This window comes from Pectinophora gossypiella, chromosome 7 (assembly GCF_024362695.1).
Source record: "Pectinophora gossypiella chromosome 7, ilPecGoss1.1, whole genome shotgun sequence".
Lineage (NCBI taxonomy): Eukaryota > Metazoa > Arthropoda > Insecta > Lepidoptera > Gelechiidae > Pectinophora > Pectinophora gossypiella.
In genome coordinates this window covers 7,142,765-7,168,507 of record NC_065410.1, presented here as the reverse complement: position 1 = coordinate 7,168,507, position 25,743 = coordinate 7,142,765, and the positions used below count along the sequence as shown (strand labels likewise).

The 25,743-nt window shown below is 35.9% G+C and overlaps 2 long non-coding RNA genes across 2 annotated transcripts; one reads left to right on the top strand and one right to left on the bottom strand.

The window, feature by feature from the left end:
• The first annotated feature begins 18,846 nt into the window (after window positions 1-18,846).
• On the top strand, window positions 18,847-20,691 carry LOC126368106 (uncharacterized). The gene is made up of 3 exons (XR_007566527.1): window positions 18,847-19,120; window positions 19,533-19,759; window positions 20,462-20,691. It is a non-coding gene; the product is annotated as an uncharacterized LOC126368106 (long non-coding RNA).
• Window positions 20,692-20,916: 225 nt separating this feature from the next.
• On the bottom strand, window positions 20,917-25,502 carry LOC126368109 (uncharacterized). The gene is made up of 2 exons (XR_007566532.1): window positions 25,225-25,502; window positions 20,917-21,163 (listed from the first exon to the last, which is right to left on the bottom strand). It is a non-coding gene; the product is annotated as an uncharacterized LOC126368109 (long non-coding RNA).
• Between the last annotated feature and the right edge of the window lie 241 nt (window positions 25,503-25,743).

Here is a 25,743-nt window from a genome sequence, read left to right as displayed (position 1 = left end):
TGGAAAATTTCACTTGATATCAACTCTGAATCATCCCTCAAAATTTTCCTTACGGTGTCATCAACATTCTGTATAATATGTAATTATTATCCTCAGACAGCTAAAACGCTTGCGCCCTTAATTGAACTCTCTCTTAGTTACCAGCTGCCGAGGTCATATAACTTCGCAGAGGTCAGTGCCGAGTCATGGTCCCAAAATAGAGTTCACACCCGTAGTCTTTATAACGAACATGTTAATGAATCCATACAAGTATGACTGTAATGATTTTTGAAATATCCTTTTTACTTAAACATATAGATTAAACTTACGATGTTATCGAATTCATGTTTGGATCATAAATTATTATCACGCGCTAGCATTAAAAAATCAAACCGACTTCAAAATCTGTCTAATAAAAAATTAAGAAAATATATTTTGTTGAACACTTACCCCTACCATGTTAGAATTTAAATTTTGAAGGCGGCGCATAGAAAGATGGTCAAATGCAGGTTCCACTCGCTGACGTTGTCAAAACGAAACTCTACACTGATCGTATCTGGATTTCTGGACATGTATTTGGCCGGATTTTATCACTTAGGTTCGTCAATTTGGTAAGTACCTTAAATACGTTCAAAAGTACCTGTTCTTGTAAAATCAAACATTATTTTTCTAAAACACAAGGTATCTCAAAGTAGTAGGTAAGTACAAAAAAAACAACTGCGTCCATTGTCTAATTAGAGCGTTGGGCTCAGGATCTAGAGGTCTCGCATAGAATAAGGAATAGAAAAATACTACGTATAGAAAGGCAACTCTACGCTCCCCACCAGCGTCTGAGCTAGGTTAACCTAAATCAACACAGTTTAAACTTTGTCAGACGTCACACACACAGATGCGCGTGTACGATAATGTCAATATGTGGTGTCTGTGTTTAAAACGAGGTTGTTTGTATGAAGCGTACGAGGTGTAGCTCTCTCTTTCAATGAGGACATTGTCAAAATCATTTTGAAATTGTCCTGTTTGGCTATAATATTGCAGGCTGAATCATCTGATTATTTGAAATTATAAGATAATTATTCCATTCTTCGGAAGGCGCGGCCGCCGCTGCTGGAGCAGCGTGGTAGGGTAAGTTTCATACCCTTCCAGCTTCAGGGGAAACCTATGCCCCGCAGTGAGACGTATACCTCTATATTTACAATTTGGGATGCCTAACAGGTGAGAAATCTGATCCCTCTAAATAAAATATTTTACACCTTTTGATATTATAATATATATATATATATATATATATATTATAGGTATATATTAACATCTAAGTACATAACTTAAAATAACTTACTTTAGGCATTAAGATTACAAATAATTAAAACTATACTACTAAAACTAAATTAAAAAGCTCAATTAAAGTCTTCTTCTTTGCGAGTCGATGGCGATCGAAACAAAATTTTTGCTGACCTTTGCTGATAGTGCAGGTGTTAGGGCACTTAGGACAGCACAAAAGGTGAGCCATAGTTTGTGGTGATACTCCACACTCGCAATCATCGCAACCATCAACCAGGTAATATAAATGAAATTCCAAATGTCATAAACATACCATAAGCTCACGACAATATTTCCGATTGGGCTAAACAGAGGTATATCCATCGCAAGATGAACTAAGTACCCACGCTTTACCGAGTTTTCCATAGTACCTACCTTCCTAGTAGTCATTTCATTTTAGGTTTGTTATCTAACATTCAAATACACATAATATGGAACAATACAAACATTAGTCCACAATTAATTGTCTTTCAAATTAACAATACATCAGCATTATCCCGTTTTTCACAGAATTTGCTTGACAGGTCCGTTTTTTTACGGAAGCGACTGCCTGTCTAACCTTCCAACCCGTGCAAGGCAAACGATCCCAATACAAGTTCGGTAACATACCTCCGAAAATATATTTCTCGGAAATGTGGGTTTCCTCACAATATTTTCTTTCACCACTGAGCACGTGATAATCATTTATGATCCAAACATTGGAAACAAATTCGACAATCATTGGTTTAGGCCCTTGCTGGATTCAAACCTGCGACCTTACAATGAAAGTCAAGCGTTCTACCAACTGGGCTACGAGTATTAGGACAAACGTAAAATTACGGCTATTCGAAACTCATTAAAAGCTCATAAAAAAAGTAATATCTATCAGAACTATTATGGTTGATTAGGAAACTGGTACGTCTATTGGAAACATTTTTAGATAGTTCTGCTATTATAAAATGCAGGAGCTTTTAATAGTATAATTATTAATGTGTTTCAATACGTGGTAAGGCGGAAAGGTTTTTAAGCTTAATGATATGACAGAGAGCAGACAGGGCGCCATGTTATGGCAACACAGTATTTTAACGTCGTCAGTTTCATGGTATACGAGTAAGAAGACCAAGCATGCTCAAAAGTGACAGCTAAGTTTTCAAGGTTAGCCCAGGTGACGTCATCCGACCCTGCGTTGTCATTTCGTAAAAAAAAATACCCATGACAATTGTTTTTATATTTAACTTTGCAAGGAAACTTTAAACATTTAGTAAAAGAGTTAGGTATTAACAGTTTTAATTATTTTTATATTTGTGATAAGTAATAGTCATTAAATACATTAGTCAGTAATTCACATCATTTTTAATAATAAATTTATGTCCTTGGAATGTTGAAGACACTAATTTAATGGTAACTTAGTGGTAACACATACGTAATCAAAGGGCTAGTAATGGCGGTTTGTCATAGAATTGAGCATACCTGGTTTTCTTATACCATGATCAGTTTCAACTTTAATCGGGAAATCGAGAGATAGACGGCGCTGATCGACAGAACGTCAGAAGAAACAGGAGGAAAACTAAGAGGACTGAAGACAATGTACGTACTCCAGAACACGGTGTTATAACATAGCTACTACGCTGTGTGGGTTCCAACTACAATATTACACAGGATAGTACGGGACAGGATAGTCTGGAAATACACAAAGACATTGGAGGCGTTCTGAACCGGTAATATTTTGTAATGTTCGAGTTTGTGTGCCCCCGATACTGACCCCGCCGACATGGTCGACGATTTTCGAAGGTCCCTCGATCAGGTCTTATCGCTATCGACCAACTAGGGTCGATTAATTCTTTCAAATATTTTCCTCTCAGACGACGCCCTAACCCGAGATTCGCGCCCAACTGGGCACCATCAGGCCTGTTGTCTTAAACGTTGTACCGGGTGAGAGTTCAGCGCTCCCCATTTGTGCGTCCAAATAGTTAATGCCATCTGCGGCAAATCTACAATAAGTCACGTCAAAAAAAAACGAGAGTTTGTGTGCAAACATTTACACAGACATTACCGCTCTCCGGTCTTATGCCGCCTCAGTGGGAAAGCTGACAAGAAACGGAAAACGGTGAACTGAAAATTTCCAGTACTTCTGTTTTTGCTACCACTAAGCTGTATAATAGAAGGCGCTGAATACTGCATTGAATAATGTATGCACATTGATCGGATTAGGATAGAACCACATTACTGCTGGAGCCTGATTAAACAATGAGTTTTAATTTAAAACCTTTCGTCAGTGCTCGGTCTGAGACTTAAAAAAACAAAGAATGTGCCTTGTTGATGAAGTATATGCTGTGAAAGTAGACTTTAGAATTACGGATTGTGATAAATTTATGGTAAACCTAACGTAGCACGTTTAGAGACAAAGTAGGTACAGACAGGGTGTTAGTGGCATCCTAACAAATACTGAGGGGGATGATTCAGACTATGATTCTGAGTTGATATCAAGTGGATTTTCCCGTCGGAAAATTCATGAAAATTTTAGTGTTTTTTTTTAATTGTTTTCCGTTCCATACTTTTGCGACGGAAAATTCCACTTAATATCAACTTAGAATCAACCTGAATCATGTCTCGTTGAAAGCCTGAATCATCCAATCAAAGTGTTCGTTACGAATTCAAATTCAAATTCATTTATTCATCAACATAGGTAAAAGAGTTGTTACAATATAATATATGTCGCACTATGTCGCACCTTTTACCTTTCTTTTTAAAATTATTAAATAAATTACAATAGCATTCAATATAATAAAAAAAAAACGATGTCACTAACACCCTGTATACTATACACCTCTGCCTACCCCTTCGAGTAGGTATAGGTAATTATTAGAACTCGCTTTGCTTTCTCTGCACGTGCGTTGCCATCCAAGGGGCGATACAGCTCTCGCAATCTCTCTTAATCTTCCAACCAACAAAAAAACATCAAGAAGTAATTAACATGTCCATTTGAAAAGCCTTTTATTTCATACACCTTCATTAAAAGTTGTTTATTCCCACGTCAAATTTAAGAAGAGATAAATAAAGGGTGAAAGGTTGAGAGCTGCAGTTTGTTGTTTTATCTTTTCTAACAAAGTATCCGTCCATCCCTTTGGCTGACAGTTTGGGTTCCTCGTGCGGTTTAACCCGCGGTAAGAAATTTTGTATATAAATAATTTGAGGAGAAATATTTTTGGATGATAAAATAAATGTATATTGTAACAACGTTGTAATTTTAGGGCTGCTAATCCTTTCACAGACGACGATACGGATTACCACCTTACAAAAGTTCGACGAAACGCGCGTACTTAGCTCATCATGCGATGGGTTAGGTTAGGTTACATGCGACTACTCTGATTTGGAATTAAATCGTGCACGTAACTCAAATATGAAAGTATAGTCGTGTTTATTATTGGTCTTATTTGCTGAGTCATAATAGTAACTGTATCTGTTATGTGTCGTATAAGTCTTTGTGATTTCATGCAAAACGCCTCGTATCACATAGACACTACACATTGACGCTATAGTACACGCGCGCATCTGTGACGTCTGACGCTCAAACGATTGAAGACTAAAGTAAGACCGAAGCTGGAGGGGTGGGGGGGAAGCAGCGTTCTATACGTAGTATTATTCCTTATTCTAATATTCTATGGTATTGTACCTATAAAGAAAGTTTATTTGATTTGATGAACTATTATGATGTCCGAGGAGCTGGATGGATTTGGATAGCTACCCCATACCCCATCACGGATCACGGATGTATGAAAGTACGTCAAAATGTTCATTAAAAAGAAGTGCTGTGAAGTCTAGGTACTTCGGTGAAGTGTGGGTACTAACGGGTGGGTACGATGGATGTGTGTCTGACTAGCCCAACTGGAAATATAGTCATGAGTTTATGTTATGTTTATTACATACTTACACTGAAGAACAAAAAACTCAACTCCAAAAGTAAGAATACGTATTTACAATAGTAAACTGTACATAGACGAAACCGCATACACCGAGGTAAAGCCCTCTCCTAATAAATGTGTTGCCATTTTCTCTTGTAACATATCGCTATTGTTTGTCGCCGACATATTTCTATTTTCAAGCTTTGAATTTTGCTGCCGCATATGGGTAGAAACATGCGAGGTATACCAATGAATAACTATAGAAGGTGTTTTCTGAGGTCGTCACCTCGCTCGCATTATTCCGCTTTTACAGGGCCCGTTTACTTAACCTGAAGATTTGACAGATCCGGTTTTTTACAAAATCGACTGCCTCTCGAAACAACATAGATATTATCTATATCAATAATTCAATACCTATACAGAACACGTACGTCTGGTGACGCTGTTGTTGATATAAAAATAACGTAAACGTCATCAGCAATTGTCGATAATGGCCCCGATTCCTGCAGATACCTCCTAATTTTATTTTTAGTCATACCTGTCATTTTCTTATCCGCCTAAAAGGAAATAAAATAGGTACCTCGCTCATAATATATGCAATCCGTTTGACGTGTGCTGTCAACTTATATATAAAATTTTGGAAGGGTTTTTTTTTAATTTCTGCCTAAAATTGGTGTGATGCTCTGTCGCGGGGCCACCACCTCCAATTCAGTTGAAATCGATATAGATTACTGTACGTACCATGTACATAGTGTACGTGAAAAGATTTTATGTGTACGTGCTATAATTAGAAAGAAAACAACAAATTAAAGTGGCTTCGCTGGAGAGCATACTCCCCAGCGGAGCCACTCAGTTTGCATACTTCAAGATGTTTTCTTCCTGTAAATTGAAGTATAGATTGATGTACGTACTACGTACATAGTGTACGTGAAAAGATTTTATACGTACGTGCTACAATTAGAAAGAAAACAACTATTTAAAGTGGCTTCGCTGCAGAGCATACTCCCCAGCGGAGCCACTCAGTTTGCATGCTTCGAGATGTTTTCTTCCTGTAAATTGAAGTATAGATCGAGGTGTTCCATAAATTTTGTGCCTGTCGATTACCCGTCCCTTTCATTTTCAGCGGATAAGAAAACGACAGGTATAACTTAAAATAAAATTATTTATGGTGTGTACAGGAATCAGCACCAATGTGTACTTTATTTTTAAATTAAACGGGACTTATAGTACGTAGTATTATTCCTTATTCTATACTTATAGCGAGATTTTCTTATTTGTGTTTTGATCAAAAAGCAAATGAATGGATATGATAATTTAGTTCAATTTATTGCTGGCTAGACCCTGGCAGTATCCGAGATAGAAAATTCGACTGGATTGGTGTTTAGTGACATAAACCTACCCGAAGATTCTAAAATCAGTACCTAATTCACTGATATTTTTTTCGTATCTCGTTCCACTGTATAATATTGTGCTGCATATAATAACGTACTTAACAAAGAAGTCATATAACTAAGCACCGTTAATCAAATAGTCGACTTCGTTAAAAGCAAAAAGAAAAAGTTTTATTTTGCAAGACAAGTTGGCTTTTACGACTTTCCATGCACTGTAAGTATTTTATTAATTCCCTGTCTAATAGAAAAACATTTTAATAATTCCATACACATTACTTTAAATTGTACTTAGATACCAATATATTTTTAAGTAACAATAGGTAGGTATTTTTTTAAGTATTTTTAAGTATTAGTTACCAAGGCAGCGAAAAGGTATTTAACAACGCGCTTATCGTTGGAAACCGATCTAAAAGCTTTCTAAAAGTCAAGAAACGTTCGGCTAGGTCATCCAGTGACTGTGTAACCCTCTAATACCATTCGATCCAAGTAAGTACTTGCGTGCTTTAAAGGGCGTGTCCTTTATTCGTAGTGTTCTTTTTAACTGACTTCAAAATGTTCTCAATTCGTCAGAGCCTATATTATGTATGTTCCCCGATTATTGGAAGACGCAAACCGATTTGGAAAATTCTTCTTTTATTCAAAAGGGTATGGTTTCCAAGTAGTCCCATTGTCACCATGTCAATTATTAAGTCTGGAATAAACAGTAGTCTTTAAATAAACAATTAGGTATACTTGGTACACTTAGCTTATCTACTGCGATACTATGACATTCGATAAATTATTATTGTAATAGGTACTATAAATGGCTACCTGACAATTGTAACAATAAAATATTAAATCTCTGATTGTCTGATATGGTATTTTTAATAAATAAATAATAATGCAACTTTGTATCTATGTATTACAATACCCGAAACACGGGCGGCGATGATTGAGTTTCGTGTGACGTCACTTTTCACAAAATAAACAAAAGACTATCTGTCAGATTTCAAGTTATACTGTTTGACAGATTCTTTGTTTGTTGAAATGTGACGTCATTGGGGTAAATGTCACGTGATCAATCGTTTTCACGCGAAATTTAAAATAGTTGAAGAAAAATGAGTTTTTTTTCTAATATAAAGCTTTATTATTATTAAATATGCAATTGTAATTTTTAAAATACTAATCCAAAAACTGTCAAGGAGCCAATTGTAATCCTATATTATGAGACTAGAGTGGCGCCACGAATTGTTTGCTGGAGTGTCAAGACATGACAAGTCACGCAGGTCTGTGTCATTTGATGAAGACACGTCATGTCATATCAAACAAAACAAGTGAAAGTTGACATCGTAATAAAGTACAAAATAAATAGATACTCATAGACCAGAGGGGCTAACATGCGCAATGTGATAAAATTTTATATAATTATGACGTTTTGTCGATTGGTGCTAATATTATGTGAACCTAAATAAGTCATGTCGTTCTGTCGAAATATGAACAAAATCACGTGACACATATGTTAGGAGAAAAAACTTTTCGACAAAATCTATTGAGTCGATCAGGAATTTTATGATGATTCGTATGTTAGCCCTGCTCGAGGATCAGGAGATGAAGCATTTAGCGAAATAAGAATGGCTATTACTCCACCGACAAGGAGCAGCTCTTAAATAATGAAAGAGAGATAGATAAACCATAAAGAATATTCTAGTAAGGTACATACAAGTGTCACTAACGGCTGACTATATACAGAAGCTCGGAGCTCTGCAGAGGGGCACAAACGGGACAAAGAAAACTTTAACCATAAATGACACCTGCCACAGTTAGTAGCCATGCTTTGTCCAACAATATTGGGATCACATATCAAACTCTCAAAAAGCTATTAAAGTCTAACGGTTTGTTGATTTAATTACAAGGGTGATTATACAGGATGTTAGTGACATCGTAACGAAAACTTTGAGGGGTGATTGATGCCATTATTCTGAGATGATATCAAGTGGAATTTTCCGTCGCAAAAGTATGAAACTGAAAATAATAAAAAAACAAAAATTTTCATGAATATTCAGACTAAAAATTCCACTTGATATCAATTCAGAATCATGGTCTGAACCAACCCCCTCAGTATTCGTTACGATGTCACTAACACCCATACCTACTTCTATGGCTACCGTATATACTTGTGCGTGGTGTAAGTGACATCGTAACGAATACTGAGAGGGATGATTCAGCTGATTATTCTGAGTTAATATCAAGTGGAATTTTCCATCGCAAAAATTTTCAATTCTATAGAATTGAACATAATTTTAAAAAACTAAAAAAAATCATGAATTTTGCAACGAAAAATTCCACCTGATATTAACTCAGAATCATGGTCTGAATCATCCCCCTGAGTATTACGATGTCACTAACACCCTGTATATTCCCAATTTATATTGTCCGAAGTACATTCATCGCATAATGAACTAATTACCCACAATTCACCGAGCTTTCTATTAGACCAACGTGATATATTTTATCTATGATTTGTATTAGACCAACATATCGTTATAATGGTTAAACCAACTGTGTTAGTGAAAATTGTAGGAATTGAAATAATATTTTTTTACGTATATCTTTTATATCATACAAACATACATACAAAAAGTCACGCCTATTTCCCACTGGGGTGAGCGGAGACTATGGAATTCCATTTGCTTCGATCCTGACACACTTGTCTTGCTTCCTCCACATTTGCTTCATACACGCACGCCGGTTCAGAGTAGATCGTATTAAACCTTTTCTAAGGACATCTCCAATTTGGTCAATGTAAGCCCTTCTAGGTCTTCTTCTGCCAGCTCTTCCATCAACTTTCGCTTTATATACCGCTTTTGCAATTCTATTATCCTTCATCCGCTCTACGCGTCCAAACCAACCTAACATTCCCTTCTCAATTTTAGTCACTATATATCGTCTTTTACACCACAACTCTGTCTTATCACACTGTTTCTCTATATCTTTTATTATTAATAATAAAATGTATTTATTAGTCCAAACAACTTAATAACTACTATTGGTACAGTTACACAAGAGCAGAAAAAAAATATCAATTTTAAACCACTGCTGATACCTACATTAGGTAGAACCTGTGCTATAAGTACCAGCTATCTCCCATTGATACTATAATACCTATTCGTTTAAATAGATTTCTCTATATTTCGAAAGCTTTTGTAACGTATTTTCCAATTTCCGAAATTGCCCGAGACGTGAAACGGTAAGACACAGACAGAGTTACTTTCGTATTTAAGTCTTAAGTAAGTAGGGTTTACTTAGGTAGGTTGAGGAGCTCGGTGGCGCAGCGGTAAACGCGCTCGGTCTGCGATTGTTGAAGTTAAGCAACTTTCGCAAAGGCCGGTCATATGATGGGTGACCACAAAAAAAAGTTTTCATCTCGAGCTCCTCCGTGCTTCGGAAGGCACATTAAGCCGTTGGTCCCGGCTGCATTAGCAGTCGTTAATAACCAGCAATCCGCACTGGGCCCGCGTGATGGTTTAAGGCCCGATCTCCCTATCCATCCATAGGGAATGCCCGTGCCCCAACAGTAGGGACGTTAATGGGCTGATGATGATGAAGTAGGTTTCCATCTTGAAACGATAACTACGAGGCTTATCTCACTAGGCCACCATAACGGAGCCACCACAGTTGCACCGCCAAAAAAATTATGCATGAATAGTACCTCGCGTGGTTGCGCAACCAATTCGTTGCCGGCAACCGAATCCCGATTATTTCCCGCTGGTGCCAGAACCATCGTGGCCTAGTGAAATAGGGCCTTTAGAGTTTAGTATCTCATTTCAGAAATCCAACAGCAACAAGACATAATAAAGGTCGGAATTGAAACTCGGCTGATTGCTAAAGTTTTATGGACAAGAAGTGGAAAAGTCATTAAAGCTCCAAATACACCAGCTTATTTTTACGCATTACTTGTACTTTTTCCTTCCTGGTTTGAATTTGCTTGATTACAGCTCACGAAAAATACCACAAGAATATAACACCGTTCGTGTTTCGTATTTAATTTTACTTAAAAAAATCAAACAGGAATATTTCGATGTAATGTTAAACTTTATAAGAGCGAATAGAGCGATATAAAGTCAATTAAGCTCTCACTTGTCTGTCGGTTGTTATTTTACGGAACATTGTTAACAGTTTGTCCTGTTAATCTAGTTGTGGTAGGTATTGTTGACCGAAGTTCTATAGGTATTATTCTTTATTCTATGCCAATAATATTGCAGCAAGTTAGTTCTAAAGAGAAGGTGCAGGTCGTGTCGTATCGGGAGGGGAAGGTTTTGGCGGGAAGAAGAGAGGAATGGCGATTACTCCACCGACAAGAGCGCAGCTCTTAAAAATAGAGAGAGAGAGAGTTCTAACGGCTTTGCGTGAATTATAAATATACAAAGAAATAACTGGTTCTAATGAGCACGTTCGGGCGGGGCTCGCTTTTTGGAGGGCTTTTTGATGCCTGATGTGTTTTTTTTTTTATAGACGTATTTCAGTGTAGGTTTTTAATTTGACTTTGTTATATAATTTATTAACATTGTAACTATTAGTGAATAAGTAATTTGATGATTAAATATATAACAAATAACTTTATTTATTTTAAAGTTGATTTTCTTTATCCCAAAATAAGGTAAGAGCAGCTCAGGAAACATAATATTGGAACAGCCCATAACATCGTGTATGCGGGTAGGATACGGCGGTTATAGCTGGCGTATCTTATTTCCCATCCATAAAGGTTAGTAGTAAGCAAATAAAAATGCATTAGCTACGAGAACGTTTACTTTATCGGGGTCTTATATACCCTTCAGAACGATGTATAAGCTGGATAAATAAACTATCTGAGAAGGTAAATCTTTTATGTTACCTTGACTACAGTAAATTGTAGAAATATACAATACTAGAATAGAATATAATAGGTGCTATGTCTTCCGATAAGCCTGTTGATGTCGTAGAAAACGACTATTCTACATTAGAGGAAAGGCATTGTGAACAGTGATGTATCGTTAGATGGAGAAATAAATCTGCTACAAATAAAACCGAGTGCAAGTCTTAGATAGCTTGAATATTGCTGGTAGTGTTCCTTTAATTATTAGTGCAAATAAACATTATTTCTCAACGATTAGGACCATAATACAAAATTGAACATTGTAAAAAATGACGGAAATCATGATTTTGCAGTGGCCTGAAGAGAATTCTCTGGTCCGCGTGGCGTTGAACGTGTTAAAAAACTTTCCAAATCAAGCTATGTTTCATAAATTAATGTTACCGTAAGAAGTGGAATTTAATTTACTTTATATGACTGTATATTTCCCTGTCTTCCCACTTGAAATTTCATTTTGTAATGTGAAACTTCGTAAAGTATTAATTTAGGTAGATGTGTAATTGTGTAATTTAGAAACTTAATTTAGGTAAATGTGGCATGATATTACCCAACATAATAGATATTATCAAAATCAAATCAAATCAAATATACTTTATTGCACAGAACTAGAATTTCAACAATCAGACATAACACATGAATACAGTACAATTTGGGCGGCCTTATTGCTCTAGAGCAATTTCTTCCAGGCAACCAACAAAAGGAAACAAACATTTACAACTTGGATGCGGGATGGTGCAACAAAAAATAAATAAATAAATACCTAAAAGTAAAACTAAAGTTAATATAATAAATACTCTATACTATACGTACATATATTAATAAATACTCAATTTAATATAATCCATATATACTAAAAATATACCTAACCATAATCTAAAGAAAACATAAAGAAAGATATTATCAATCTTTTTCTTCTTAGCATTTATTACCTACATCCATGGTAGGGCCTGCCTTCTTAGTTTCCCTCTGTCATATACGTATATATGTACATAGATTCACGCATATTTCGGTTATGCCATGCATTGCTGCATGAGCAATAAGGCCGCCTGTTGTGCTTTTCTGTATATGTTGTCCTTATCTCTGTATTTTGTGTCCATTGTGCTCAATAAAGTATTTTATCTATCTATCATTGATAAATAACGTCGCGTCACGGAGACCCGAGATGGTAATTACAATGACAAAGCTGTAAATAGATTTCTGTTTCTTACAACTTCCGCGTACTCTGTAGGGTACCTTACCGAGATGTATAATTACATTTTAAATTCATGTTAAAAACGAGAAATTAAAATTGCTATTGTCCTCTCCGCGGCCATATTTTCCAAATAAAAATGTTAAAATATGCAACAGATTTTTTTAAGTAATTGGGAGTTCTCTTTAATGAGAAATGTTGTGCCTTGGTCTTGTCGTTGAAAATATTTTTATTAGTAAGTATAACACCCAGAAATCTTTTAATGTTGGATACTGAAGAAAGAGACAGAGTATATAAGGTATAACGGTATAGAACCGTTTCCGCTGTCATGTTAACTATCTATTCTGGTATTCTTCTTCTTTTCCTGCAGGTGCAGGTTACATGACCAACCTTATCAACCCTCCAGAGTTATTACTGAGCCGCCATAGCCCCCTGACATAGCTAATGTAACGATAACATACTAAAGTAAGGACTTAGTAACCGGGACCAACGGCCTAACGTGCCTTCCGATGCGCAAAATGATCTTATTTAACGGACAATCAGATGATTTCTGCCAGCCTATTAATGTACCAAAACAAGTGACAGTCTCACAAAGTATTTTTTTTTCGTAGCCATGTTCCCACCAGGAATTGAACCCAAGGCATGCGGATCGTGACCCAGCGCTTAACCACTGAATCACGGAGGCCGTTAGTCTGGTATTTTAAGATGATATGATGATGACCTACCTACAATAACTAAATATTACTAACAACACGAAAAAAAAGTTACTGGATTTATTCCGAATCGCCACATGAGCCATATAGCATGGTCTGGTTCCAACATACTTTATCGAAGCAATTCTATTTGTGAGGACACAACAATAGGAATAAGATAATCAATACAAAGACTCCCCTCTCGAACTTAAGCATTGTTCAAATGAACACCCCATATTTCACGATGTCGTAGGATTGAGAAATTGATTTTTTTCCACTCGACCGACCACGAATCGGACCCTACATCCATGTTTAGAACTTGTTTATTTCGCGTCGGAAACTTTGAAGCCATGGCCGATAACTAGACGGAGGAGGGATAAGTTCTCAAACAATTGTCATTGGCAAGTACCTAACTTTAAACTTTTTTTTCATTAACTTAATAAGTAAATACTTACATTTAATTAAAGAGGCTAGGGCGCCAGAAAAACAATCTTAAGTGCAGTTACACTAACACAGTTGGCTCGACCATTATAGACGCCGATACGGCTCACCACCTGACACGTTGATCTAACAAAAAACTTGGTGAGGTGTGGGTACCTAGTTCATCTTGAGATAGATGTACCTCTGGCTATCCGAATTGGGATATAGTCGTAAGCTCATGTTATGGTCATTTTGTAAAGTGTCTATTCTGTATGTATAAATAAATATACAAATACAACCACGTCAGAATAAGTAGGAAATTTGATACCAGCTCCCACACAGACACATTTCATAAAGGTATAAGTTATCATGGATCTAAACAATTCTCCAGAAAGTACTTAGGCAAAAATAAATACCTCGCGGGGCTGACGTCGAAGTCTTAGGGTGAAAACAACCACGCGATGCGACGCCGCACCGCGAAGCTTCTTTTATCGCGTCTATATTCATAGAACTAATCTTGCCGTAACAGTAAGTAGCTGGGGCATATATAACACAAAGTTGATTTGTATCTCTGCTATCTCCTTAACATCACTGTTCCGAAGAATTTGAGAGAAATATTTTCTTTTTCCGGTTTCATATTTTTTACAGCGCGATATTTCCGTAGTCGGGTTTTAGTTTTTAAACTTATATTTTTATGGTAAACAAACAAACGCGATCCCTTCTTCGGTGTCATCTACGTAAAAATATTTTATAATCTTTTACACACGGCGGAATATTTATGAAGTGAGTCAAATGTCGTGGTAGTCGTCGAGCTTTTTTAAAAACTAAACTTAACCTATACGTCTGATCGACGGAGCTCTATAATAGAATCTGAACTTATTACTAGCTTAATTAAAAAGGTAGCCTCGTATTGCGTAGGCGGTTCGTTCCCAGAACATCAACCGTTACTGAGTTGCACATCCTGTTTTTGTTATTGTATTAAATTCTTAAGATATGACAAAGTGCTGACAACAGTCTACGCATTAAGAGGAGACAACAATGTTAGGTCCTCTACCTTGTATGGGGCACATAACTAGTGTTTCCTGGCTTTGTAAATAAAAAGAAAAATTGCAATTTTGTAAATACAGAGTAAATAGACGAATGACTACCCTGGCTGTTCCGTATATTCGATAGCGTGGATATGACGGGATTTCAATTCGATAGCGTGGGTTCGCAACGCTTTATCTTGCGGTTGCCTTGTTGGCATAACTTTTCCGTTGCCGCGCCGCTTCACATTTTGTGTGTTTCGTCCTTAACATCGTGAGTGTTTTTTTACTTCTATTTTAGTAAGTGAACAATATTATGCTGTGAACCTTATGGATATAATATATTGCTGCGTGGGCAAAACATCTACTCACAAATATATTATATTTGTAAGAATGATAAACAGTTTCTATTGCCAACCTTAATAAACGTTCATCATGGAAGCCACGATATTGCAGACATGCGACATTTAAAAAGGTAAAAATACATAGAACAAAACCAGTTAACTTGGAATATGTATTGCTTACATATGATACCACCTAATAGTACTTCAACTGATAAATAACGCTACGCCATGACAGAAATGTCGCTTTGCAAAGTAAGGCTTCCTGCACACAGGGCTCTGATGCGTATCCATCATATAACTAGGTATCAGTGACTGCAAGTTGTTTGGAATACATGACGCTTTACCCATCCTATTGGGGATTACGGGCGTGATTTTACGTATGTGTGTTATATTAAACAGAACGATCAGTTCAGTACAATTAGTGATTATATTTCAATAAAGATAACATTTTACAATAGCTTTTCCGTATATCCGCACTATGACGGGATTTTCATTTTCATTTTTTTCAATTTATTCGATCTGTAATGTACGTAAGGTAGTGTTATGACGGTCGGTCACGAGCATTAATATGTAAACACTTTGATATCATGTCACATTAACTTTTTTGACAAATTGAACTGTAAGTCTCACTAAATGTCAAATATGTTAGTGCGACAGGGTCCTAAAGTGGGTACATTATATTGCTCATGACTGTTCATGCCGTCGAGATTAGTTCGATCGATTCTTTTCTATCTAGTATTTAAATACATACATACATAAATAGCCTATATACGTCCCACTGCTGGGCACAGGCCTCCCCCCCTCATTCAACCGGAGGGGGTATGGAGCATACTCCACCGCGCTGCTCCAATGCGGGTTGGTGGAGGTGTTTTTACGGCTAATAGCCGGGACCAACGGCTTAACGTGCCCTCCGAAGCACGGAATCATCTTACTTTTTCAGACAATCAGGTGATTCAAGCCTGAAAAGTCCTTACCAAACAAAGGACAGTCTCACAAAGTGATTTCGACAATGTCCCCATCGGGAATCGAACCCGGACCTCCACCAGATCGTGAGCCTAACACTCTAACCACTAGACCACGGAGGCTGTTGATGATTTAAATATTATACATAAATACTATTTTGTTTACTCACAGCCCAGCTCAGTATATATCATGCATGATAAATTAGGCTCAGGGGAATACGAAAATCCTAATCACTTATCTTTTAGAAGGTATCTAAGAGAATAGGATTGGTCGGCAGAAGAAATTAATAAGAGCAACGAAGCGCTTTTCCGCGGTTTATTATTAAGTATTAATGATCTGGCATTCCCGGATCGGCTCTTTCGTACATACTGTGCCATAGATAGCTATGTGTAGGTATAGAGTACTCGAAGTATTTGCTGTGTCATTCCCAGAGATGATACAGAAGGGCAGTTAGGGTAAGCTGCGGTAAGTCCACTGTCGACAAAGTTTATTCTCTGATCCCCTTACATAGTTGTACGCAGAACCGTGTCTTAAATTTTTACGAGGAGCTTAACTTTTAGCAGGGGGCCACGGTTCAATTGATACCGTGCTCAAATATTCTGAATTTACTGTGCAAATAAATAAATTACTACGTCTATTTTGGGGGAGGAAAAATGGTATTTCTTTTTATATTTATTGGAATAAAAGGCTTTCGTCGCTGAACGACTATGTCATCTCTAATTTCGTAACAAAAATCTTATTCTCAAATTTTTATAAGGTTATTTATAAGATAATATAATTGAATACAAAATTTCTGATTCTGATAATAACAAGTTAACACATCCAACCTGGTTTAATATTCATATTCATATTCATTTATTGCATGTCACAAACATAAATTAAGGTGGAACATAGTAAAAAGGTACATGTGACGCCCTGCAAGAGCACGGCAATATAAAAGAGGCGACACTAGGTGCCTTATTATAATAATATTATAACATCTAACTAAATATTATTATTAAGTAATTAGGTACAAAATTATATAATACAGTTGTTTAGTGTGTGTACCGCACCACACGTGTAAAACTTAATAACAAGATTAGAAAAAGAAAAAAAAAAACAACTTAAGAAAAAAGAGACATCAAAGCATTTAAGTATTTAGTTTATCTGCAAAAAAATCTTGAATGCTATAATAACATTTGCCTACAAGGAACTTTTTTAAATTACTGTGAAAGAGTGTAGGTTTGTCTATACTCCTAATATGGTAAGGGATATGATTATATATCTTGATGACCATGTGGTGGGGGCTGGAGGACACTAATTTTAATTATAATCATAATCATATCATTTATTGCGTTCCACATGGTAGGAGGTTGGTAATATAAGGTATGTAACACATATGGACCCGGATTGAGCACAGCAATTTAAAAGAGAGTTAAAGCATATTTTTTAGGCTTAAACAAAATAAATAATAACAAGTACTTATACATAATTTAGACGTAAAACTAAAGTACTTAAACAACCAATCATTAAAAAAAACTCATGAAAAAAACTAATCATTAAAAAACTCCTGCAGAGTATAAAAACTTTTGTGTATTAGATACTGTTTTAAACTTTTTTTTATTTATTTCGGTGATGTCTTGCAAGGCTTTTGGAATCTTATTATATATTTTAACAGACATAGCGAATGGACCTGAGAGAATAATTTGCAATTTACTAAAAGGTTGGGCTAGTCTGGTGTGAGGCCGTAGGTTTTGGGGGCGAGAGTAAAGCGGGAATAAATGTGGATTATTTTTGACAAATATACTGACTTGATAAATATATAAAGATGTTAGAGTTAAGAGTTTAAGTTTTGTAAAATAGGGTCTGCAGCTTGTCGTTGAATCAATGTTTACTATTATTCTAAGGCATTTTTTTTGTAAAATAAATAAGTTATCTATATTTGTGCTGTTTCCCCAGAATACGATGCCATACTGGAGCCTGGCATTTGCGTAGGCATGGTATGCTATGAGAGCTGTTTTAGCATCGGTGCATTTTTTCAGTTCGTATAGTGCATAGGTAAATCTTGATAATTTTGCAGAAATCTTGTTAATGTGGTCTTTCCAATCTATGTTAGAGTCTATATTGATACCTAGCAGTGGATATGATTTTACACATTCTAATTTTTGATTTTGAAATGAATAGCAAATGTCTAAAGCGCGTTTTTGGTAAGGTTTATATTGTAATAATTTAGTTTTAGTAAAGTTTAGTTGTAAGTTATGTTCTTCCAACCAGTTTGCTAGTTTGTTTAATATTTTATCAAGGCAAGAATTTAAATTAGATGAGTTTTGGAAGGGTATTACTATTGAAATATCGTCAGAAAATAAGGTGCAAGAGTTTTCTATGATTTTTGGCAGATCATTTATATATAGTAAACATAGAATGCAACCTAACACACTGCCCTGGGGGATAGATTTATTAATTTGAGCTTTTTGTGATCTAACGTTCGTTATGTCACCTGAGATATGATTGTGATATTCTATCTCTACATATTGGCAGCGGTCTCTGAGATAAGACTGAAACCATTGGTAAGAAATACCTCTGACACCCACCCCATACAGTTTTTTTTGTAAAATCACAGATCATATAATACTAACGTACAGATGCCTCACGTCATACAACAAAACTGTGCCGTTCTAACTCGGGCAATTCTTCGGGCTATTTTTAGTTCTAATAAATGACCACTAGATGCCGCTAAAACGCCCTTTTTTTAGCGGCATCTAGTGGTCATTTATTGATGGGATCGAACGAATCGAGCGACATCTAGTGAAATTTCAGCTTACTGAGTGCAAGTTCTTGCAAGCACAATATAATTATTACTTAGAGTTAGAGTAAAATTAAGATAATAGATGGCGCAAACGGATTTTTTTTTCTCAACGTTGACATGTTAGTATTATAATCTGTGACAATGATCTGTGACATTGTCAAGGTGACAGTTGTTAGTTGACATACGATTATTTCTGATGTTTGGTGGTCTTCATTTTGTATTGGCAAAAATATATCTCCAACTCCTGTAAGTATCTAATTAGTTACTCAAACTGGAAGATAATTAAAAACATAGCTAAGGTCCTACCTAGAACGCAATCGTCCCTTATCATTCCGGGCGTTTCGTAAAACCGACTGAGGAGAACCTTTATAAAAGACAAGTCTTTTCTAGCATGATGAATCATTACATTGGACCACCGGTTAAGCACATGAGGACTTTGTATAAAGTGCTTCCAAATTGGTCTCTGCTTACTCGTGGCTCTGCCCAGCCTAATCGGGATTACAGGCGTGAGTATAAGTATGTATGTAGTAGATACTTTTTTTGTGTAGCTGTCACCTATCTATGGTACAAATCATAATATACTGTTTGTTTAAAAAAGTTAAATAAGTCTAGTTAGGTAGTGAGCGTGTTGTGAATTTAAGCCTGTAACTTATTTCAGATCTCTAAAGACGATGATAACCATTGTGAAGAATGACATGCAAAGGCTATTAGAACCACATATCAACAATTTTCTGACCATGACCAAGTGATGAATATGATAAAAGTCTACCTCATGAAAGCCACACTACTTTTCAAAGAAAAATATTTTCTTTGGAGTTGTAGGTATTATAGTGAAAACTTAATCTTGACTTCTGTTCTGCATAAATGAGAATCGCACTATGCCAGGTATGTATGCTTAAATTATTATCCCATTAACCCATTTCTTTGAGCCCGAATATCTAAATGTTCAATAAAGTAGATAAATTTCAAACTCATCGGATTACATGCGTAATAGGTCATCCATGTGTCTAAATGTAAAAAATAGAACCTACTATTACTACTCCATTCCACCAATCTACTCATTGGTATAAGAGAGTATTAACTCACACTTACTCTCCTTAAGTCTCCTTCTCAGGGCGGACAGAGCAGAGTTTTGGCACACAAGGTGTATATACATTGCAATATACCTACTATTATTATACAGTCACTATTACTCTAATATAAAATAGGTCATAATGGTACACTTGTTTGCATCTCAAACGATGAACACCAGTTCAAACCCTGGTACCGGACTTGCATTAATTTATTTTAAACAGTTCACACCTAGCACAGTTGGCTCGACCATTATAGGTAGCGATACGGCCTATCGTTAGCCTAACAGAAAGCTTGTGAGGTGCGTGTGCTTAGTTCATCTTGTGATGAATGTTACTTTTGACTACCACAATGGGATGCAAGATCTTGCTTATGTTATGTTATTATATTATCTGTGATACATAGATAAACTAATGCCTATAATACCTGATGGGTGGTAGAAATGTTTTGTTCTGAATATCATTGCCGATCAAAATTAATGTGCTCTTTTAATAACTATTATATTTTCATTTGTAGGTAACATAATGTAGCGAGTACCCTGGTTGAGTCAAGATAATATAAAATAAGTGGAAAGATAATGTGGCTCAAGTAGTAAAGGAAAGGATGTGCAAACAGCCGAATGTGAATCTGGCAATAATGTGCCTGTTTAAATGAGTTTTAGTTGAGTACCAAATAGTTACCTAGGTTTTCCTGGGAAAAACACTGATCCAGCCTTTCTGATTCAACTGAGTTTTTGTATGGTTTTGAATAAATAACTAAACAATAGAAATGTGTCTTTTTTATTTTACTATCCCCTTTCCATTATATAGATAGGTATCATTTAAAGTAACTATAAATAATTAATTGTTCATTACAATTTATATACAAATAGTATTAGTTTATGATAATTAAGATACCTACTTGATTATTAAAATTAACAAATTTAATGAAGTTGGATTTTTTTAATGACTAGAATGAAAATACAATAAATATTCAATTAAACTACTTCTTTAATTCAAAAGGTATTACATTTTGTTTTTGTTAGATACAATACTAATTTCTTTTTTAATACTTTGCATTTTGGCGTGTCTTCAGTAATTGACAACCGTCTTCTCTTCGGCGTGTTACACTGGTATGCTACTGCTGGCGGCTCCACGAGCTCTTCAAGTTCGCAGTCGCGAAGCCGTTTATTTTTGTACACCTTTTTCGGTGTCAGTACTTTAAAAGTACCTGATGAACCTAAAAAGAAAAATAGTATGTATTAAATAATGTCGTGAATCTTATTTTCTTGTCGTGGGTGGAATACCAGCCTAATCAACCCTAGTGTCAGGGTTATGATTGAGTCGCCAAAGGCCCCAAAAGGTGAATGTAAAGCAAAGTTGTTGGAGGTAACATACCTAACATAAAGGAAGAAAAGGGCAATTATAACATTCATTAAAGTAGGTAGGTAACTAACGTATTAACGTAGCCATTTTATAAATATTAAATAAAATGTGTATGATAAGTGATTCCTATAAGATAGACATAGGTAGGTACTTATAAAATTCCACAATAAATTGTTTTGTTATATCTCAAAACCATTAAGCAGCTTTTTCGATGAAAGCTCCCACTAGTCTTGATTTTTTTCGGACATAGATTGAACATCAGCGCTCAAAAAGTGGGACGCAAAGTTACTGTTAATATAGCGACGTGAGTGACAGACAGTATTTCTCCGCGGTGCGCGATTAGGCGCCGAACTGGCAACATGCGAAGTGCGTGGTAAAAAGTTGCAAATATAGAAGCTCAAAGAAAAAAATATATAACACTTCCTATAAGTCATGACATTGGTGCTAATTCCTGTAAACACATCTAACTTTATTTTAAGTTATATCTGTCATTATTATTTTTTTTCTTTTGAGTTAGCCGCCAACAAACAGACGAGCGAATGGCGTGGGAGCTTTGTTTTATAATATTATTATAATGACAGATAGAATAAAAAAATAATAATGACAGATATAACTTAAAATAAAAATAATGATTAGATTACTGACGTGTTAAAGGCAACCAGACGAGATATAGAATGTAAACAAAGTTTCAGAGGTTCAAAACATTTATATTTGAATAAATTATCATAAGAGTTCGAATTTTAATCGCTGTCGTCTGTACTAGACAAAGATGATTCGTCGGAAGAGTCCCAGTCAGCTGTGTTTATGATAAAACTATCTATCGTATTATCAATCATGTTGTCAATACTGTGTTTAAATCAACAACTACTCACAATACTAGCAAAAATCAAAAATAAAAGTAACAGAAACGGAATAATAACAAAAATCTAAGTAGGTAAATACGGGGACGAAAAAATATGTATCACTTCGAACGCTATCCAAACAGAAATGAACTTGTTCATAAAATGGCGGTCCAAATGTTGATAGCTGCGGTACCGACTGCTTTCCTGTACCTACCACGAAACACAACGACAGCTGTCGTTGATTAACTGACGCCATAACTGCGCGTACGAGTGATAAGGACAGAGATGATAATACCTGGTTATCGCAATGTAACTCAGTAATGGTCCGTTTGTTTACGTTTTTTATCTCGTCTGGCTCCGCTGCGGTATAGGTTTTGCGTTAAAGAGCCACAAACATAGTAGGTACCTACCTACTTAAGTAAGTGGAATGATAAGGCTTTATTACCTACATTAACTCGATTCATCTGCCACACACGATGCGTCAGGTCATCGTGTGTACCAATGTAACCTACCTACCTACCTATAAAATGTATGACGAAATCGTGGGTCGCCCACCAATGAACTATTTATTATAACACTGCCCGATGTGTGCTTCAAGCTAGCGGCCTCAAAAAAAAAATGGGCACGAAAAAATAATTTGACCATACCAAAAAATAGTACTCTTATTGAAAAAAATAGTACCTGTTGTAAAAAAATTAGTACCATCACGGTTCTGGATTTATAGCCATGTTTTATTGCACTTGCTAGCTTGACGGTGAGCGAAATTTGGCGAGAGTTAACGACAAGGTCTTTCGCTTTGATTTAAACGCCAAAAAATAGTACCGAAATAGTACCACCCCCTGCAAAATACCGAAATGAGTACTTCAACGGTTCCAAAGTTATAAAGGCAGTTCTTTGATCCCGCTGGCTTGACGTTTTGAAAATACCTATTATCTGGGGAACGCTTGCATACTTCAGTATGTAACTAATGTCAATAAACTCGTATGAAATAGTACTCCCTACCATCATAATTTTGATCCGATTCTCTTTGTAAAAATATGTTAAAAAATCATCATAACCTATGCCATACATTTGTTGTTGATACAGTCACGTAGACAATTACATAACCTCACAATTTATTCGTAAGTATTGACATCGCCAGTATTGCCATTTTGGAGGTCTACCCTACCATTTCTTTGCACTTCAGAGTGTTGCTATTACAAAAAAAATTCTATTGCATACACCCATATGCAATAATTTTAATAGAAAATGACTGCATGGGTCTAGTTCTTATTGAAAACAATCTGTGATTTTAATACATCATAATACATTTTTAATCTACTGTTTTATAATATAATTTATACCTTCATGTTCAATTTGTTACGGATCGAAGTGTTTGTTAATAAACAATTTGCAGTATTTGTAGAATAACTCAAAGAGTTTCAACAATGATATTACTTTCATCTGACAACCCTGGCACTTCACCAATTTTTACCCAAAAATGGGGAAAAAATACTAAAATCTGACAACATTCTTCTTGAGCATGTGTAATAATTTTGTTCGCGACGGTACCTGCCTTGATAAATGTATGACATAGGTTATAATGACTTTTTGACATATTTCTACAAAGAGAATCAGGTCCAAATTATGATGGTAGGGAGTACTATTTCATACGAGTTTATTGACATTAGTTACAAACTGAAGTATGCAAGCGTTCCCTAGATAATAGGTATTTTCAAAACGTCAAGCCAGCGGGATCAAAGAACTGCCTTTATAACTTTGGAACCGTTGAAGTACTCATTTCGGTATTTTGCAGGGGGTGAGTACTATTTCGGTACTATTTTTTGGCGTTTAAATCAAAGCGAAAGACCTTGTCGTTAACTCTCGCCAAATTTCGCTCACCGTCAAGCTAGCAAGTGCAATAAAACATGGCTATAAATCCGGAACCGTGATGGTACTAATTTTTTTACAACAGGTACTATTTTTTTCAATAAGAGTACTATTTTTTGGTATGGTCAAATTATTTTTTCGTGCCCATTTTTTTTTTGAGGCCGCTAGCTTGACGCACACCTGCCCGATCCCGATGCCTGAGCCCGCGATCTCGAGTAATCTCGACGCATCGCGTTTGGGTAGTTTAATAACCGCTATAATATATACCTATAAGCCCTGTAAGCGCGGTGCACTGTTTTGTACAAGATTGTAAACAACTACGTCTCAATTACGTGTGTCGAGCAACTATAGACTTTATGTCATTATAAAGATAAGATCCATTCTGGCTTGTTGCGTTGCGCGAGGTCACGTGTTATTACGATTGTAGGTAGGCAGGTACCTACCTACTGGCTGAGTCGCGCTAACGCAAATGATAGGTCCGATGCGATGCGATGCGTAGTAGGTATGTAGGTAAATCTGCCTATATGTTTGTTACCTCTTCAGACTTAAACAAATGGTTACGTTATGGTAGGTTACATTACCTACGCATCTACGACAATCGCCGTCTGCGTAAAGTTGAAAGCGAAAAGCTAATTTTTCTACCTATAGCTACCTAACTTACCTATTAGGGTATTAAGTAGGTATTATAGATAGTAGGTAGGTATCTTGGTATAGGTACAATAAAGTCGTAAATTTCTGTTTTCATAATATTTTATGTCTTTAATTATTTTAAACCCTACAATTTATGTTAATACGGCTTTATTATAGTTTAGTTACTGAAAATGGTTCGGAATCGAGACGTCTATAGGCACCTATCGAACCTAACTATCATCACAGCCCGGACACTTCATACAAACAACCTATCCCCTACTTTAAACATTTAACTAGGTAGGTAGGTACCTACATTAACTTGTCTACATCTAAGTAGTAGGTAAGTTGTAATTAGCTAGGTACCTAACATTTCAAAAAACTCAAGGTCGGTAGGTATCATTCACGTAATAACTCACTATCACTATACTAAAACCCAATATTATGTAGATATTCAAGCAATAGGTAGGTACCTAAACTACAATAAAAATTTAATTGTATTTGTATTAATTCGGTGGTAGGTAAGTACCTACCTACCCAATTGTAGGTAATAACTTGACAAATTAATTGTGCTTACCTGGTGAGGAAGTGCTTGAGCGATTTTGAAGGTCTTGAGTCTGATATGGTTCTGGAACTGCACTTCTCTGGAGTCTTTTTCTATGACCAGTCTCATTTCGTACATACTTGATATTGAAATGGTCAATGCATAAATACCTTGACCGCAAATTTTCTGCAGGCAAGTGGGCAATGTTCATATTACCTACAAGAAAAGAATATAATGTTCAATAAAACATAAATAGCCTATAGATGTTCCACTGCTGGATCGTCTCTACCCTCTACCCTCAAATAACAGGAGGTAATAATTTTGGTGGTAGCCCGGACCAACTATATAATTTCTGAAGCAAAGCTTACTCTTACTTTTTCGGACAAATAAGTGACTTAGTCCGCAATGTCATAACTAAACAAAGATTAATGGTTGGATCTTGGTAGTGGTTGCCTGGAAGAAATTGCTTAAACAGGCCTCCCATTTGTACTGTAGTAGGTATGTTGCATAAATTTTTGTATGTTCTAACTGTTTGTGATCATTAAAAATATT